Consider the following 16,391-nt stretch of genomic DNA (forward strand, 5'->3'; position numbering starts at 1 on the left):
GCTGCACCTAAATCCTCCATATCCAACCAATATAAACTCCATGCAATAAAGCTTCTGCACAGGTGGCAATATGATCCTCTTATACTTTCTAAAATGTCCCAGTCCATGAGCCTGAGATGCTGGAGGAATTGTGGCGAAACTGCTAACTACTGGCACATGTGGTGGAGCTGCCCACACATCAAAGTGTTCTGGACCAAAGTCCTGGGTTGGATCAAGGAGGAAGACGAGATCCAAAGGGAGCTTGACCCCTACCTTATACTGTTCGGCCTCGAAAAATACAAGGAAGATTGGTTCTGGGTGAAAGGCCTGGCCCCCCAACTACTGTTGGCGGCGAGAGCCCTAACAGCGATCAAATGGAAATCTCCTTTAGTCCCGCGAAAGAACGAATGGGTCAAACTGGCCTCGAACATCTACGTGATGGAACCAAACACTGCCTCCCTACATAATAAGGCAGCTAAATTTGAAACCCTATGGATGGACTTCAAGAGTAAATATATTACGCCTATCTCAGACTCCCAGTTGGAGGAACCCTCAAAGGCTTGATCTTAAAATGCAAAACTTAAAGAACACTACATGGGGTGAAAAAAAAAAAAAAAGAAAAACTGATTTTCAGCGGCAATGGTGCTGCCAGACGTTGTACTGTGTTTACTGTGCGTTTCTAGTACTTAGGTTAAACGACTATGCATATGATGTATACTAACCCAAGTGGGGGAGGGGGTGGAAGTGGGTTGAAGCGAACAGTGGAAGTGACACACCAAGAAACATGGAACTATTGCCAAACTATGTGATTCTTAATAACATGCTATGTTCCGCCCTGATTGGATTGTTGGATTGACATGCACTTCTGGAGATGTATATTTCTTTTTTCTTCTTGTCTACTGTTTGCTTCTTGGTTTTAGTTTGTTCTCTTTCTTTTTTTTTCTTTTTTTTTTTTTTGTTCTTGTAAAACCAATAAAGCCAAATAAAAAAATAAAAAAAACAATCATTGGCAGAGCCAACAGTTTTGACTTCCGTATAAGTATTAGGCATATGCCAGTTGCGGCTATTCGATGTCTGGGAACCTACACCATTTCACACCCGCTGCCATCAATGGCCAGTTAATACCACTACGGCAGTGTCTGGCAAGTGCCTTTCCAATTTCTACACAAAAGACGAAATGCTTGGCATTGCCAATGCTTGTTTATCTCATTTTAATCCCTGCTCTGAGCTCACCTATGTGCTCATGTGCTGAGAAGCAGGGGGGCTTCCAATTAAGATGGTCATGACTTCCCACACCCACTGAATTTCATTGGTTTTGTGACAATAAATCGGATAAACTTAACTCTGTATCAAGTAAGATTTTATCACTGCATTTCAAGGGTTTTGTTATTGTATACTTCCTCATGCACCCACCCATGGTGTCCTAATTATTAAATGAGATGGAGTCCCACGGGCCAAAACCTTCTGTGGCTGTTTCCCCAGGGATATTTCTGTGGTCACCCACATGCTGCTTTTATTCCCGCTATAACTATTACAGGTAATCATTCCCATGGTAATGTATCATTGCTCAATCACTGCAGAAATAGGAAAACGGTTGACTATTTAAGAGTCTTCTCCATCCCCATTGAAACTCTCCATGTGCCTCCCTGCTCATTTGCATGCCCCATCTCTTTGTAAATCCTCCCTGACTCTCTATTATTTCTCCCTTTCTATCATTGGTTCATGTGGCACATGTTTTCCTCAACCAAATGGGATTTTGTAGCAGGACAAAAATGGTCTGGAACAACAGACTCCAGAGCTCACCCCTCACTCTCACATTACAGAGGTGGTTCCCTTTCATCCACCACCCCTCTACCTTGATATGCAACCACCCCTTTATCTCCTCCAAATATAATACTGAGCATTTTTCTTTTAAAGCATCCCCTGGGATAACCATGGAAATCACCTGGAACGTGGAAGAAAAATGTTGGCTTTTTACTTTTGAAAGCTTCTCTGTTGCAATGTGCCATGTGGGATATATAAAAAACAATTTGGTGCCAGTGGCTCCCCTTCTCTGTCGAAATATTTAAAAAATACTGCACAGTTTTACCCCAAATCAAGTGGTTTTCACACTACATGCGTTCAATGGATGCCCCATTTTCTCAATGGGGAAAACATAATGGTAGTAGTCAAAATAGCTTATTTTGTTTGTGTTTTCTTAATGAATAATGGATGTTTATGGATGTTTAATACATTTTGTACAACATTTCCTTGTTGGAGGATGGGAGGTATTTATTGGGGGAAAACATCACCCAAGTCAGCAGATATAAGTAACTTTGTGAAAAGTCAATGCAAATTGGTAGGGCGAATAAGAAAGGAACATACAGACAGACAGATGGAGATGCAGACGAATCCTGCTTAAAACCATCTAGGAAGGAGAGATGCTAAACCTTTTGAAGGAGACTAGCCTATAAACCATCTGGGTGAATCCTGAGATAGCTGCCTGACCTTACTTGGATGGAGAGGCCTAGAAATTGATGGTGCCTTAACCTTGCATGGGAAAAAGAAACTGGGGAAGCCAAAGGCTGACTGGGCCCTGTTATTAAGGAGAGCCATATGAGGGATGGATTCTGGTGACTATCTTTGACAGTAGCCTTTGACCAGACCTGTGATGTCCTTAATGAGGGACCTTGTTTTCTTACCTGAGTGCCCCAAAACAGAGGTTTTCAATGTAAGTAGATTCATCCAAATGACAAGTGTGTGTAGGATCTGCCTGCCTCAGTATATTCCCCTTAATATTGGTTGGGGAACAAATTGGAAGCAAAGGGGTGTCCTGTCCCAAAACGAAATTCCCAACCATTACCACTCCTTAAACCTTGCCTTGAAACAAAGGGGTGTTCCTATCCCAAAACAAAATTTCCAACTCTCACCACTCTCTTAACCTTGCCTTTGAACAAATAGGTGTTTTTGTTCCAAAACAAAATGTTTAACTGTCCCCAATCCCAAGCCCTGGGGCCTCATTACGAGAATGGAGGTAATGAACAAAGGAAGGCGGAGGAATGGTAATAGTGGCATCGTTAATGGGTCCAGGTCATTACAACCCGACTACCCCCCCAATACCGGCACCGCCCGTACTGTGCCCCCTCATACCGGCATGGGCGCGTACACGCGCCCCTATGGGGAGCAAATACCGGCATGCTGGTAATTGGAGGACATCAGAACCCACGCGGGCATGCAAATACCGGCATCCTGAAGGCGGTAATCAGGGGCTGCACGATGGTGGCCATACAGGAATCGCGGACCACCCGTGAACAGCAATCAGCAATCAAGCCAACTGCCACAGGTGCACACAATCGCCACAGGTGGACTCAATGGAGTCTGGGCCAGTATAAAAGGAGTACACCCACACACCACACCCCTTCCTACACCAAAATGCTGCCACTAGCTGTTGCAATCATGGCGCTGGAGAACATGCCTATACTGCTACAACTACAGCAACAACTACAGCAGCAAAAGGCAGCACAGAGGAGACGCAGGAGGAGAAGGAGGGTGAGACAGGCCCAGCAATTACCACCAGTGCAGCCAGTAGTTCCTCATAGGCAGCCGCCAATCACTCCCATCAGACCCAGTCCATTTAATCTAACCCCTGAGCAGATCCACACCCTGTACCGGTTGGACCGGGACACCATCACCACCATAGTGGACATGATACATGATGACATTGTCATCCTGAAATAAATACGCTCTGCCATCCCCCCCCACTAAAGGTGGTGTCTGTGCTCCACTTCCTGGCCAGATGCACTTACCAGCACAAAGTGGGCCAGCTGCATGGCATTTCACAACCACTATTTTCACGCATGCTGAACCAAGTGCTGGATGCCCTCCTGAAGCACGCTAGCACCTGCATATCCCTACCACGGACTTCCCAGGAGATAGCCGACACCAAAGTAGGCTTCCATGCACTGGCAGGCATGCCGAATTGTGTTGGTGCCCTGGACTGCACCCATGTAGAATTAGTAGTCCCCCATGCCGTAGAGGCGGCGTACCGCAATCACAAGCTATACCACTCCGACAATGTGCATCAAACTCAATGTGCATCAAACTCCAGCAAGATCATCATAGATTGCTGCGCCCCATTTCCCCGATCAACACATGATGCCATGGTGCTGCGTCCCGTCACATGGAGCGACCAGCTGGACCACGTGCCTGGCTGCTTGGTGAGTTGCCTGAGTGACCCATGGCAGTGCATCGGGGTAGTGATGTGTTGGGATGCATACTCCACCTGGGTGGGAACGGGGGGGTGCATACTCCACCTGGGTGGGAATGGGGGGATGCATACTCCACCTGGGTGGGAATGGGGCAGATGTATGCTCCACCTGGGTGGGAATGGGGGGGATGCCTACTCCACCTGGGTGGGAATGGGGGGTATGCATACTCCACCTGGGTGGGAATGGATGGTGAGTGGAGAATGCACGCAGAGCTAATGACACCTGACCTGAACCTCCCAACCCCAACATGACACATCATTGGCACACATCTGACCATTTACGCATATCAATGACCACATGTAAGACGCACAACCTGCCCACCATGTGTATGTCAAGCAATTCATGACTAAACAGATCGCAACTGTGCCAATGTGGCTAGTGTGACCATGCAGTGTACTATACACAGCATAAATGGGAGGCTAAACATTGTCGTACAACCACAGTACATCCACCTCAGCATGCATTATTTCACCCTGTATCATCTATTGAAGGCCCTCCAGACTTCCACACCTCATAGCAGTATAGAATGCATCTAGATAACATTTGTGCATATGTACAGGGACATGTGCATGTCCACACCAAATAGCTGCGGGCATGACTGTGAATCTGAATGTGGCAGCTCAGAGTGACAAACACCTATTTGTATTTGCTTGCAGGTGATGGAGGATATCCCTTGAAACCGTGGCTACTTACCCCTGTGCGGAACCTGCAGAACAGCACTGAAGAGGAATGCAATTGGGTTCACACCCATACCCGTGTTGTGATTGAGCAGACCTTTGGCCTGTAGAAGGCGCGGTTCCGCTTCCTAAGCAGGTCTGGTGGAGCACTCCTTTATAGGCATGAGAAAGTGGCAAAGATCACCATGGCCTGTGTCATGCTGCACAACATGTGCGTCCGGAGAAATATACCACTGCCACCTGACATTGACATGCATGCACCAGGTGAGGATGATGAGGATGGAGACGGAGGTGAAGCAGCACCCCTGCCAGTATGTGATGCAAAGGATGACCATGCAGTACGCCAATCATTGATTCACGAATACTTCTGAACCACAGAGACTTTGATAGACATGGGTCAGTGACACACTGGGTCCATGTGGACATGCACACAGGGAATGTTGGGAGTTGGGCACTGAACACTGTCATAAATTAAATGGATACACACAAAATGAACAATGTCCAGGCATTGAATGTGTTTTCAGACAACGGGTGTAATGATTCAAACTGCAAAAATGTGACAACCCCCCCAACCCCCAGTGAACTCCAAAACACCCTCAGTAAACTCCCAAACCCCCCAGTGAACTCCCAAAACCCCCAGTGAACTCCTAAACCCTCCCAGTAAACTCCCCCTAATGCTCCATTCACCACCAACACCATCTGACCCACTCCCATTGTTCTCCCACACTATTTGCAGGACTTCTTGCTGTCCGGGGGGCAGCATTTCAGTGTGCCTCACACTCCTTCTCGTAGGACGCACACTGCTTCCTCTGTCCCCAGAGGAAGTGGGGACAGAGGAAGCAGGTGTGGTGGCTGGTGAGGAGTCGGTGGGGATTTCCAGGCCTGCTGCAAGTCGTGGCCGCTGCATGTGTTGCAGGATGGATGGCAGTACCTGTGTGATGGCCCCCAGACAGTCTCTCATCAGCACTGCCGAGGCATGAGGCATTCACTGTGGCTGTGTTGGCCGTTATGGCAGCTGTGGTCCCCGCTATGGCTGTGGCTATCTCCCACCTGGTGTCCTCGCCATCTGCAATGTATTGGCGCAGCAGGTCCAACATCGACTCCTCTAAGTCTAATGTCTATTTGGGCAATACTACGTTAGAGCCCCACATCATGGGGATTACTTGTCAACAAATTAACAAGTACTTGTGCTAAATTACTTTGGGCAAAGGATGGGACACTACCTTCTAACAGCATGGGGCATGGGACGTGTTGGTATTGCACCATTATCTCACAGGGGACACAAAGTGCCATTATTACTTCCCCATCATTGTCCATATCTTCAAATGAGTAAGTCACTGTCTGTAACTCCTCTTAGGGACTGAGTTGGGTCAATGCACATAAATGTGCATCATTCTCCTCCCTCTGCACATTTTCCCATCAGGGCTAACTTCTCTTTTCACACCACAACCCCTTTTAAATCGAGCATAAGGATGTTCCCACCACATGTTCTTGGGTCTTGGCTAGTCTAAACAAGAACTCGGACGGCACTCTCCAAGACTGGTAGGCTACATTCGGAACTGCATTCAGCAATATAGTAGGCCCGTAGATCAACAGGTCTGGGTGCACTGGTATTCGCCTAGCTGCTGCCTCATTCCCGAGTGCTTGGACAGTAATGGTACTTGTACCACCATGTTACCTATCTTAATAGGAAGTTCTTCTGTGAATGGAACCAATTGTATTGCCCCAGAGAACCCATACATATCCATTAACTCACCTGACAAAGGGAAATGCACCTCCAGAATACATGATTGCGTGGCTCCTGTGTCTACCATAAAAATGAATGGTTTGTTTCCTGTCTCAATGCCCACCAACAGTTCCTCTTCTGGGTCGGAAGTGACTGATAGGATTGGGCATGTTAAGATTCTTTGTGGGTTGTCCTAATCTGGATAAATGTTTGTCCCTGGAAAGAATAAAGGATTTCCTCCACTTATGCTGGCCCCTTGACAGTGTGTCACCATGCCATGAGGCACTGCATTACTGTTGAGGACTTGAGTGACCTGTGGCTGCATGTAATGTACTGCATAGGCTGGTGTGCCACTAGGCCCTGGTGCCTGCAGCTGTGGAAACTGTGGTGGGGGAGTAGGCGGGGCCATGGGCAGTGGTATGCTATATGGAACACTTGTTCATACTTCGGCATAGGACTGTGGGTACAGGGTGGGGGTGCCTATTTAAGGGCATGAAAGCAACAGTTAAGTGACACATCTCATTTTATGAGATGGTAGACATTGATCCCACAGTAAGACTCCATCAAGAAATAACCAATAAAGTAGAAAAGGCACTGAATCGGAACTGGCTATCTGAACAAGAAGCAGCATTCTTCATTACTGCCTATCCGAGTACATCAACATTCTACACATTGCCCAAAGTACACAAGACACTAATTGAGCCACCAGGACAACATGTAGGGCCTCATTACGAGAACGGCGGCAGCCATGGAGCTGCAATGGGGACTTACCGGGTTACTCCGAGATAGGAGGACCCAGTAAATCCTCCATGCAGGAACCCTTCCCCATAGGGCTCAATGGGAAAGGGGAGGGAGGTAATAACGGGCAGATTACATCTGGCCCGTTATTGTCTCCCTCTTCCCCTCACGGGACCCGGAAAGCACGCCTGGTTTTACCAGGCATGCGATCCGGGTCCCACGATGGGAAGCTTGCAATCGGCACTCCCAGAATGAAGGGGACTGCTGCTGTACTGGCCCCCTTCAATCCAGGAGCGCCAGGGTCATAATGAGGCCCATAGTGTCGGGTACTTCTTCAGTCCAAGAACAGTTGGCGGAGTTTGCAGACTTCTTTTTGAAACCATATATTAAAGTAATGCCATCATATCCAGGATACTGATGATGTCATTAATTTGGTAGAGGGACATCCATTTAATAGGTAGACAGAACTTTTGATAGACCTGGATATAATTTCACTGTATTACAAGATACCTCAAATAGCCACATTGGAGATGGTTGCAGAACTGTTACTGAACAAAAGAGAAGGAGTACAAACACCCTACTCTTTCTTACTTTGGTGAACCGAAATGTCATTGACTAAGAGTTATTTTATGTTCAACAATCCATTTTTCCATCAGAATCATGGTACCACTATGGAAGCACCGAAACTAGCAAACGTACATGCAGAGATTCTGGAGAGGAGCAACATTCTATCAAATGACAATCCATTCAGGAATCACTTGAAAATGTGGCATTGGTACATAGATGATGTGCTTGTTATCTGGCACGGAGATGTGAACAGCTTTGAAACTTTTTTCACTTGGCTTAATGAATAAAATTCCATTCCTGATGTTTTCTAGCAATCATGGTAATTCCAACATCATCTTTCTGGACATAACTTTTTATGTGGATGAGTGTGATAAAACATTGAAGGTAAAACCTTTTCATGAAGAAACAGACTGGAATTCCCTTCTGACATTTTCCAGTTTTCATCAAAAACACACTAGGGAAAACTTACCAATAGCACAATTTATCTAAAACACAACAGTACCAACAGAAGGGAGTATGAAGAAGAAGCTGTCTGTATGTTTGAGTTCTAACTTGAAACAACGTGGGTACCCTGGGAAATTGGTGAAGAAAGCCTTTAAGAGAGCTTTGAATAACAATCAAGAAGCAATGTTAGAATACAGGAAGGAGAAACCTAACAGTGACAACATAACATTTGTGAGCATGTATAACACTTTGGGCTTCATTACAATGTCAGCTCACCGGCACCCTTGTTTCTGGACCGGGAAACTACATGTTTGCCAGCAGTGGCCGCTCTGCCCGACAGGGCTGACCCTGCCGTGTGCAGTGGTCATGGTAGGAAAAACCTTCACCATCGTTAGGAATGGTGCCAGTGCTTTTGTGTCCCCACTCTCAGAAAGGGGACTTACAATTTACTGGCACTTGACTTCCTGAGCCACTGGACTCGTAATGAGCCAGTTGCACCATGAAGTCAGGCACCGGTAAATGATTACAGGTCCAGAGGCAACCCGCCAGTATCACCACCAGGGTTACTGCCAGACCTGTAATGAGGCCCTAGGTTTAATCAGATCCAGAGAATAATCTCAAAGAATTGGCATGTTTTAGCCAAGGGTAAGAGCGCAATCGAACACGCAAAGTGCGCATACAAAAGGTGGAAAAATCTAAAGGAATTGTTCAAGCGCAATGACATTTACGAACACCCAAGTATGCAAATGACACTTACAGAACAATGGGGAATGAATAAACCCACAGGGCATAGCCTGTGTGGCGGGTGCAAATGTTCACAAACTGGAAGAACTCACGAAGTGGGCATCGGTTTATCCAGACATTGGCAACAAAGAAAACCCACAAATTGTTGTTGAGCAATATATGGTATTTGGTGACCAGGTAAAAATACGTACATTGATAAAACTGAAAACAGGAATTACAGAACATAAAAGCTGTATTGGGAAGTCAGTACTAACAGCACCAATGTTAGGTCATTTTGTGGCATTAGGACACAGTTGTGAGGAGTTGAAATATGCCCGCAAATGGGCAATTTCTGGGTCATTACGGCCCGCCGGACCCAGTAATTGGCCATTTGTGGGTGCTGGAATTAAATGCTCCCCATTCCCATTTCAGCCAGGCCCTTCCACCCGCACGGTCAGACCTGGCACCCGTGAGCACAACTCAGAGTTTGCTGGTCCGGTAGCAACGGTGCCGTTACTACCGGACCGACAAACTTATAATGAGACCCAATGTCTTGTGTAATAGTATTGTTCAACTGTCTTAAATAAACTGCACTGTCTACTAGCACGGGTCAGGCGAGGTTCGACCGTGTGTACTGTTTAAAATAATTGCAATTTCATTTTTCAGTTGCATACATACAGCAACTGCCCCACCACAGCTGTATTGTTGCAGGCATACAACTTTTATAACCACAGATGTCATAGGTAATTAGCACAGTAACAATGACTGCCATGGTTGACTGTGCCTTAATGTGAAATGATCTCAACTGATGACGTGCAACTTGTTAAGATAGAGTGGGCCGTACCATCTTGCGGTGACGGTGTCTATACAGACAAATGCTAAGTGTTGTGAAATGAGACAACAGCTTAAGTAATATAAGATGCTATTGTTGGTTCTGTTGAAGGTACATTTTCATAAGATCTGGAGTCTAGATCAACTGAATTCACCTGAAGCAAGCATAGGTTTATCCAAAATGTTAACCACTGTAACTGACTTACAAGTGCTAGTCAATATACTTTAACCTACACACATGTATGATTGAGGATTTTGTCGGGGGGAAATTCTGCCGGGGTCGGCCGGGCCGTCCGCAGACCTCCGGGCAGGGAGGCCCCAACTCCTCCCGTATATCCCAGATGAGATAGAGTATGAGACACACACAAGGAGCAAGGTGACTCTGCTGTTTATTTAGACAAAACGGCAGGGATGGGTCAAGGAGCGTACGCGTTCGTCCTGACACACACACAATCGTGGGGCTCGCAGGCCCTTTTTACTGCATTATGACGCGCTACTTGCGTCACTTCAGAAAGTTAACAAAAAACCTATCGCCACTCTTAATTGGTTGCTCGAGTGGTAGGGTTAGTATAGTACACATATAGAGAATGATATTAGTGGACAAGGTGTAGTCAGGTGGTATATCTGGGTTGTCCCTACAATTAGATACATAAGAATTGTTACATGAAGACTCCTGAGGATTGGCTAATATTACTGACGTCTGAGATAAGAGCCCCATGTTCTGATTGGTGCACTCGTGAGCTTCCCAGCCTGGGACCACCGTTGTTCCCAGCTCTCGGTGTACCTGTGTTTGCAACAATGTTTCAATATGGGTACGTGCAGACAATGTGAGGATTTATTCGTAGGTGGAAGGCTGACCGCTCCCACTGTAACAGATGTCCATTGATCCTTTCAAGTGTATCGGCCTGTGTCTCGTAGCGAGGGACCCAGACGCCTTTTCTCTCCTGGGTTTTGGCATCTCGTCAGGTTCGGCTTGGTCACGTGGGGAGGGACCGTGAAAGAGGCAGAATTCTGCACAATTAATATTGTTTTTTATACTGCGCGTCTGGTTTAATTTGCCGGCGTGACTTTATCGTTTGGGGCGCGGAGTGCGAGGTTGCAACATCGTGCCTTTGATGATTCGTTCTTGGAATGTGGGTTTGCAACATTGCGTCCTTGGCTGGTTGCTCCTCCGGGTTCCTTCTGCAGGATCAGCAACCTGACTCTTGCTCTGTTAATGTCCACGGGAGCTCTTGGTTGAGGCCTACTTGGGCCTGGTGCATAAGTAGTCCGTTTGGTGTATAGGTGTTTTTAGGTTATAATAGCATATATTTCCATGACCAGTATCGTGTTTCCATTATACCTCTCATGGTAGTAACGGGTTTCAAGAGAAGCGTGAGCAAGCGTTATAGATGAGTTCATGATGCGTCTTGCGTTTCTGCATTCTGAAAGCCTATGTAAAAATAATAAAGATGCACGTCCGTGAATATGCCTGTCGCCTACGTCAGAGCACTGAGTATGTTCTTCGTGTAGATTGGTGTGGAGATGTTCAGTGTGTATATTTGTACAGATGTGCTTCCCGTTGTCTAGGTCGTCATGGCATCTCTAACGACGTGTGGATTTTAGTCTAGCTGATCCGAGCCGCAGGTGTCGGCATGGCCAGTGCGGGCTGTTGGGCAGGCAGATGGACACATCCGTATGTTCCTGTACCAGGGTACCTGGTCGTCTGGTAAATGGACAAACTCTTCTCGCGGCGGGTGTCTGGGCCGTGACCCTCTAGGCCAAGCGCGAGAGGTGAAGGACGGGAGCCTGGTCTTCCATTCTCCCACTTCAGTCCCCCCTCTGGTCGACTTGTCGACCACAAACATATCCTTCTCGTTATCTCCTCTTACCCTCCATATCTTAGTTATCATTCCGAGATGTCCATAATGGTTTACATGATCTTCAAATGACCAATACATATATTCACATGTTCCTCCAGGAGTACAGTATACCCATCTTCCTATGTAGCTCCTGGGGTTCCTTGGGTTCTCGATCTTCACTGATGGTGGGTCTAGATGGTTGGTGATGATTTGGGTGCGCAACTTCTCCCTCTCTTGTATTATCACACCTGTATGCTGGCCGTCATCTGCTGGCATTAAGGGGTGCATTCCCACCATTTCCAGCAACTCGTCAGTCGTGCGTGCCTTCCGGGCCTTCCAAAACCTAATTATGATCAGAGTAGCTCCAGCCAAAATAGTACATCCCACTATTATTTTCAGTCCATCTGACAGCCAAGATGGCATCCATGACCATAATAGTGAAAACCAGCTCTTATCCTTGTCTACACCGTTACTTTCATCCATCATTTTGGAGTGCATCTGGACCAATTGTGAAACTGCTTCTGTCAGTGTACCATTGTCAGCATCGTTGGCAGGTATGAACGTGCAGCAAGATTGTCCTATCTTTGCACAAACTCCTCCTTCCATTGCTGTGAGAAGGTCCAATACATATCTATTCTGGAGTGCTACCATCCTTACAGCTCGCAGCTCCTCTTTAATTGCGTTGAACCCATTTACTGTTGAATTGATGGTCATCATTAGTTCCCATCTGGTTATTTGGAGCCATTTTGCGTTTGCGTATGCCTGCAGTCCCGGATGTATTATTGAGGAGAAGAACATTGCTGCTCTGCTGAATAGTCTGTGTTCTGGCGGTATTGATGTTAGTTCCGTTTCCGACCTTCCCCACAGGTAATTTCCTGTCAGTGGCTCTCCTTGTCTTTTTCTCCTATTTAGGACAGTATCACTGCTGTTCTCTTGCTCCTTCTGAAGTGGTGCAGATCTCTTTCTTCTCTTATCCCCTTCATCCATTTTAGGAAATTTCGCCACATCGATATTCTTCTTGGGTACCACTAGTGAGGGTACATTGACGTGTACCATTGTGCACACACCATTCCACAGGGGAGGCAGTGTATGATATGCCTTTTCTCCACAGGCCCAATAATGGTCCATTATTACTGCTGTTCCCGCTCCCCCCTCAGGTAACTCCATCACGCTTGCACAATTGGTGTTATATCCTACGTCCACCTCTCCTTTATGCTGGTAGCATACTTTGGGCGCCGTCAATGGTAGTATTGTTATTGGGTCTTCATCTTCTTCTACCCACGTGAGCATTGGTACATACTTGATCCACGTCGTCCAACATCGATGATTGTGTGTCTCGATGGTTGAGATAGTTTCTTTTGTTACCATGTTGCTGCCAATCACTCCTATCTCCCAGCTGTTGCCCAGATACACCTTTCCTGTTATCGTCAGTAGCGGCCTCTCCCAGCATCCTTGTTTACCCGGAACTTCAGTGGCGTACCAATCACATGGTAGATACTGCAGTGTTACCTTCTTTGTTTCTCCTTTTGCAGGGCCACTTGTTATGTATCTGAATGCTTCAGCATGTAAACTGGTCTTGTGATAACTCAGATAGGTCTTGAGGAAGTTGTTTTCATATGGGTATGAGTCTCGTGTTTTCCATGTCATGTGCACTACTGTTCCTTGAAATCTTCCTTTCGTTTGGAACAGGGCCAAATATATTATGCACTGTGCTGTTTTTTCATCTATTTCTGTGGCAACAAATGTTCGTGAAGCGCTCATGGCGTATGGTATTAATGAGCAAACGTAACAGCTATCCTCAGTTGTCTGCTTACCAATGCGGGTCATGTGCTGGTACCATATGTTGTTTGCGACGTGTGCTGAATCTTGTACATAATTATCAATACCTTTATTGTCTGAGTATGTGCTGCGTTTAACTCTATTTTGCTTGGGTGCAATGTTACTATTACCACCTGACGTAACACCTGTTGCAGCAGGGAACGGGGGTATATTATGTTTGGGTGCAGCAATAAAATCGATAGCATAGCTGTACTGCCAGACAGAGGCAGCCAAGAACCCGGTGATCATAAAAATCCCTATTATTTTTATTACATATGCTAATCTCACCGGCATTTTGCTCTTACCTTGCTGCAGTCCTGGCAGCGTATTCTTGTGACGTTAAAGTTGCCCGCCTAAAAATTCTCAAAAGTGCTCGTTATTAAAATATAAGTTTTGTTTCCTTTAAGCTCTCCCTATCAAGTAGTCATTCAGTGCCCAGGCGAAGAGCTGCTCCCACGCTACTCTAAGTGATCGGTCTCTTAGGACCGGCAAGTATGGGCGGAGGTGGGGCATGTAATATTCTATGGCCAGGAGGAAGGCTGTGTAGTAGACACGTACCCTTCTCCTTTTTAGGTATGTTGGCCTTTTTATTTCGTATACAAATTGGTGTGACAATTCTTCTGGGTAGTTATCGTCTGGCAGCACCATCTACGCCTGTACACTGAACTTGTTAATTAGCTTTTCTTAACAATACAATATTACGCAGTTCCTGTATGTGCGAGAGAAAAAAAAAGAGAACATTCACGTGTTTACATGTGTATTGGTGCAAGCAATGTCCTTCAGTTTTAGTTACAACTGTACTTAGCAGTCAATGGGGGGGGGTTTGCGCTCAGATGGCGGAAGTATTTTTACTCTTTGAGCGTGTGACCATGGGGTGGGCAGTATGGGGATCACCCCTTTCTTCGTCAGTTATCGTCTCCGAGGGAACAATTGGGTCGTTGTCTGTGGTGGAACTTTCTTCCGCTGTCGGGGATGTTGTTGCTGTTCTTCCAATGGACCTGTCGTTGGCGCTGGGGCGGGTCTGCAGTTTGTAGATCTTTACGTCATGTAGGTGGTTCCAGGCACGCTTATCCTTTAGTTTTACTGCTCTTGTTGATACGTCCTCTACCAGATGGGGGCCAGTGAACCTCTTCTCGTTCCACTTTCTATTGAAATTGCGAAGTAGTACGTGGTCACCTTTGGCAAGTTTGCACAAGTTCTCCTTTCCCAATTCTGTACTTGCGCCTTTTTCTTTATTGATGGTAGACCCGCCCCGTGTGCGCTCGAGCTGTTGAGACACAAACACGACACTAGTAATCAAAGAAGACACATATTGATACATTTCATCACCTAACACACTCGCTGAACTTTCGTGGTCTGTGAATGCCCTTGACGTTGGGGTTAGGGGAAGGCGCATTTGACGTCCAGTAACCACTTCGTGAGGGGTGAGGTGGTGGTCGGACCCTGGCCTATTTCTTAGTTCAAATAAAGCTAACGGAAGGCAATACAACCAACTTTTCTTTGTTGTTTGTTGTATTTTTGCAATTGCCTCCTTCAATAAGCCATTCAGGCGTTCACATACACCATTAGCCTGTGGGTGGTATGCACATGCAAATTTGTGTTTAATGTTCAGCAGGGATGTGATATGCTGGAACATTTCGTTTGCGAAATGTGGGCCGTTGTCTGATCTTAACACCTCGCACACTCCCCACCTGGGGAAAACCTCCCTTACTATGAATTTGGCTGCTCTAAACGCATCAGGGTGTGAACAGGGCCCTGCTTCAATCCACCTGGAAAATGGGCATACTACTACAATCATATACCTATTACCTTGACATATGTTGATCATATCAACATAGTCAATGTGAAGGTGCCGAAAAGGTCCTTCTGGCCGGGGTATGGTACCTCTTATCACTTTTAGAGTATGACCGGCCGTAAACTGTTGACATGTGAGGCAATTGCTGATAAAATTTGACACATGAGAGTTTAACTCAGGACAAAACCAATCTTCTCTAATTCGTGCTGCTATTATTTCCTTGCCTGTATGGGCAGGGTGATGTAATTGGCTCAGGGCGGTATTTAACAGTGCTAACGGTATTACAACTTTCCCAGTGCCACCCTGGCGCCATAGTGCGTCGGTTGGTGACATTGTACATCCTCTTTTCACCCATACTTCTTTTTCGGCCATTGGTGCAGCCGCTTGTAGCTCCATAATCTGTGTGGCTGGGAGATGGGTGTACCCTTCTCTTATTAACATCTCCCTAGCTATTCCCCTCCCTCTCCCTCTCTGTGAGTCTGTGGGGTTCCATATCTCACAAAAGTATGCAGCATATTTCGCATGTGCGTCTGCTGCTGCATTCCCTTTTGAGACGTAGTCTTCACCATTGGTGTGCGCGGTGCATTTGACTAGGGCTAGTTCTTGGGGGTCGTTTATTACTTCAATTAGTTCAGCCAACAAGAGGGCATGTTGTACTGGAGTGCCATCAGCTCTCCTAAACCCTCTTCTTCTCCATTTTGATAACCCTGAGTGGACAGTGGATGTAACATATGCACTGTCGGAATATATGGTTACCCTTTTATTAAAACTTTCCTTTAATGCCAATATTAGTGCAACCAGTTCCGCGGCTTGAGCAGAGTAATGCTGTGGTAGTTGTACACACTTCATAGCCACACACACCGGCGCCTCCATCATTTTTACTACTGCTGCCCCAGTCCTTCGTATCCCATCTCCTTGATCAATAGTTGATGACCCATCAATAAACAAAAGCTCACCTCCCTCTAGTGCGTTTTCTTCGACTTTTCTAGTACATGAGTACATTTT

This window comes from Ambystoma mexicanum, chromosome 4q (genome assembly GCF_040938575.1).
Source record: "Ambystoma mexicanum isolate Mex_15411 chromosome 4q, UKY_AmexF1_1, whole genome shotgun sequence".
In the NCBI taxonomy this organism is placed as follows: domain Eukaryota; kingdom Metazoa; phylum Chordata; class Amphibia; order Caudata; family Ambystomatidae; genus Ambystoma; species Ambystoma mexicanum.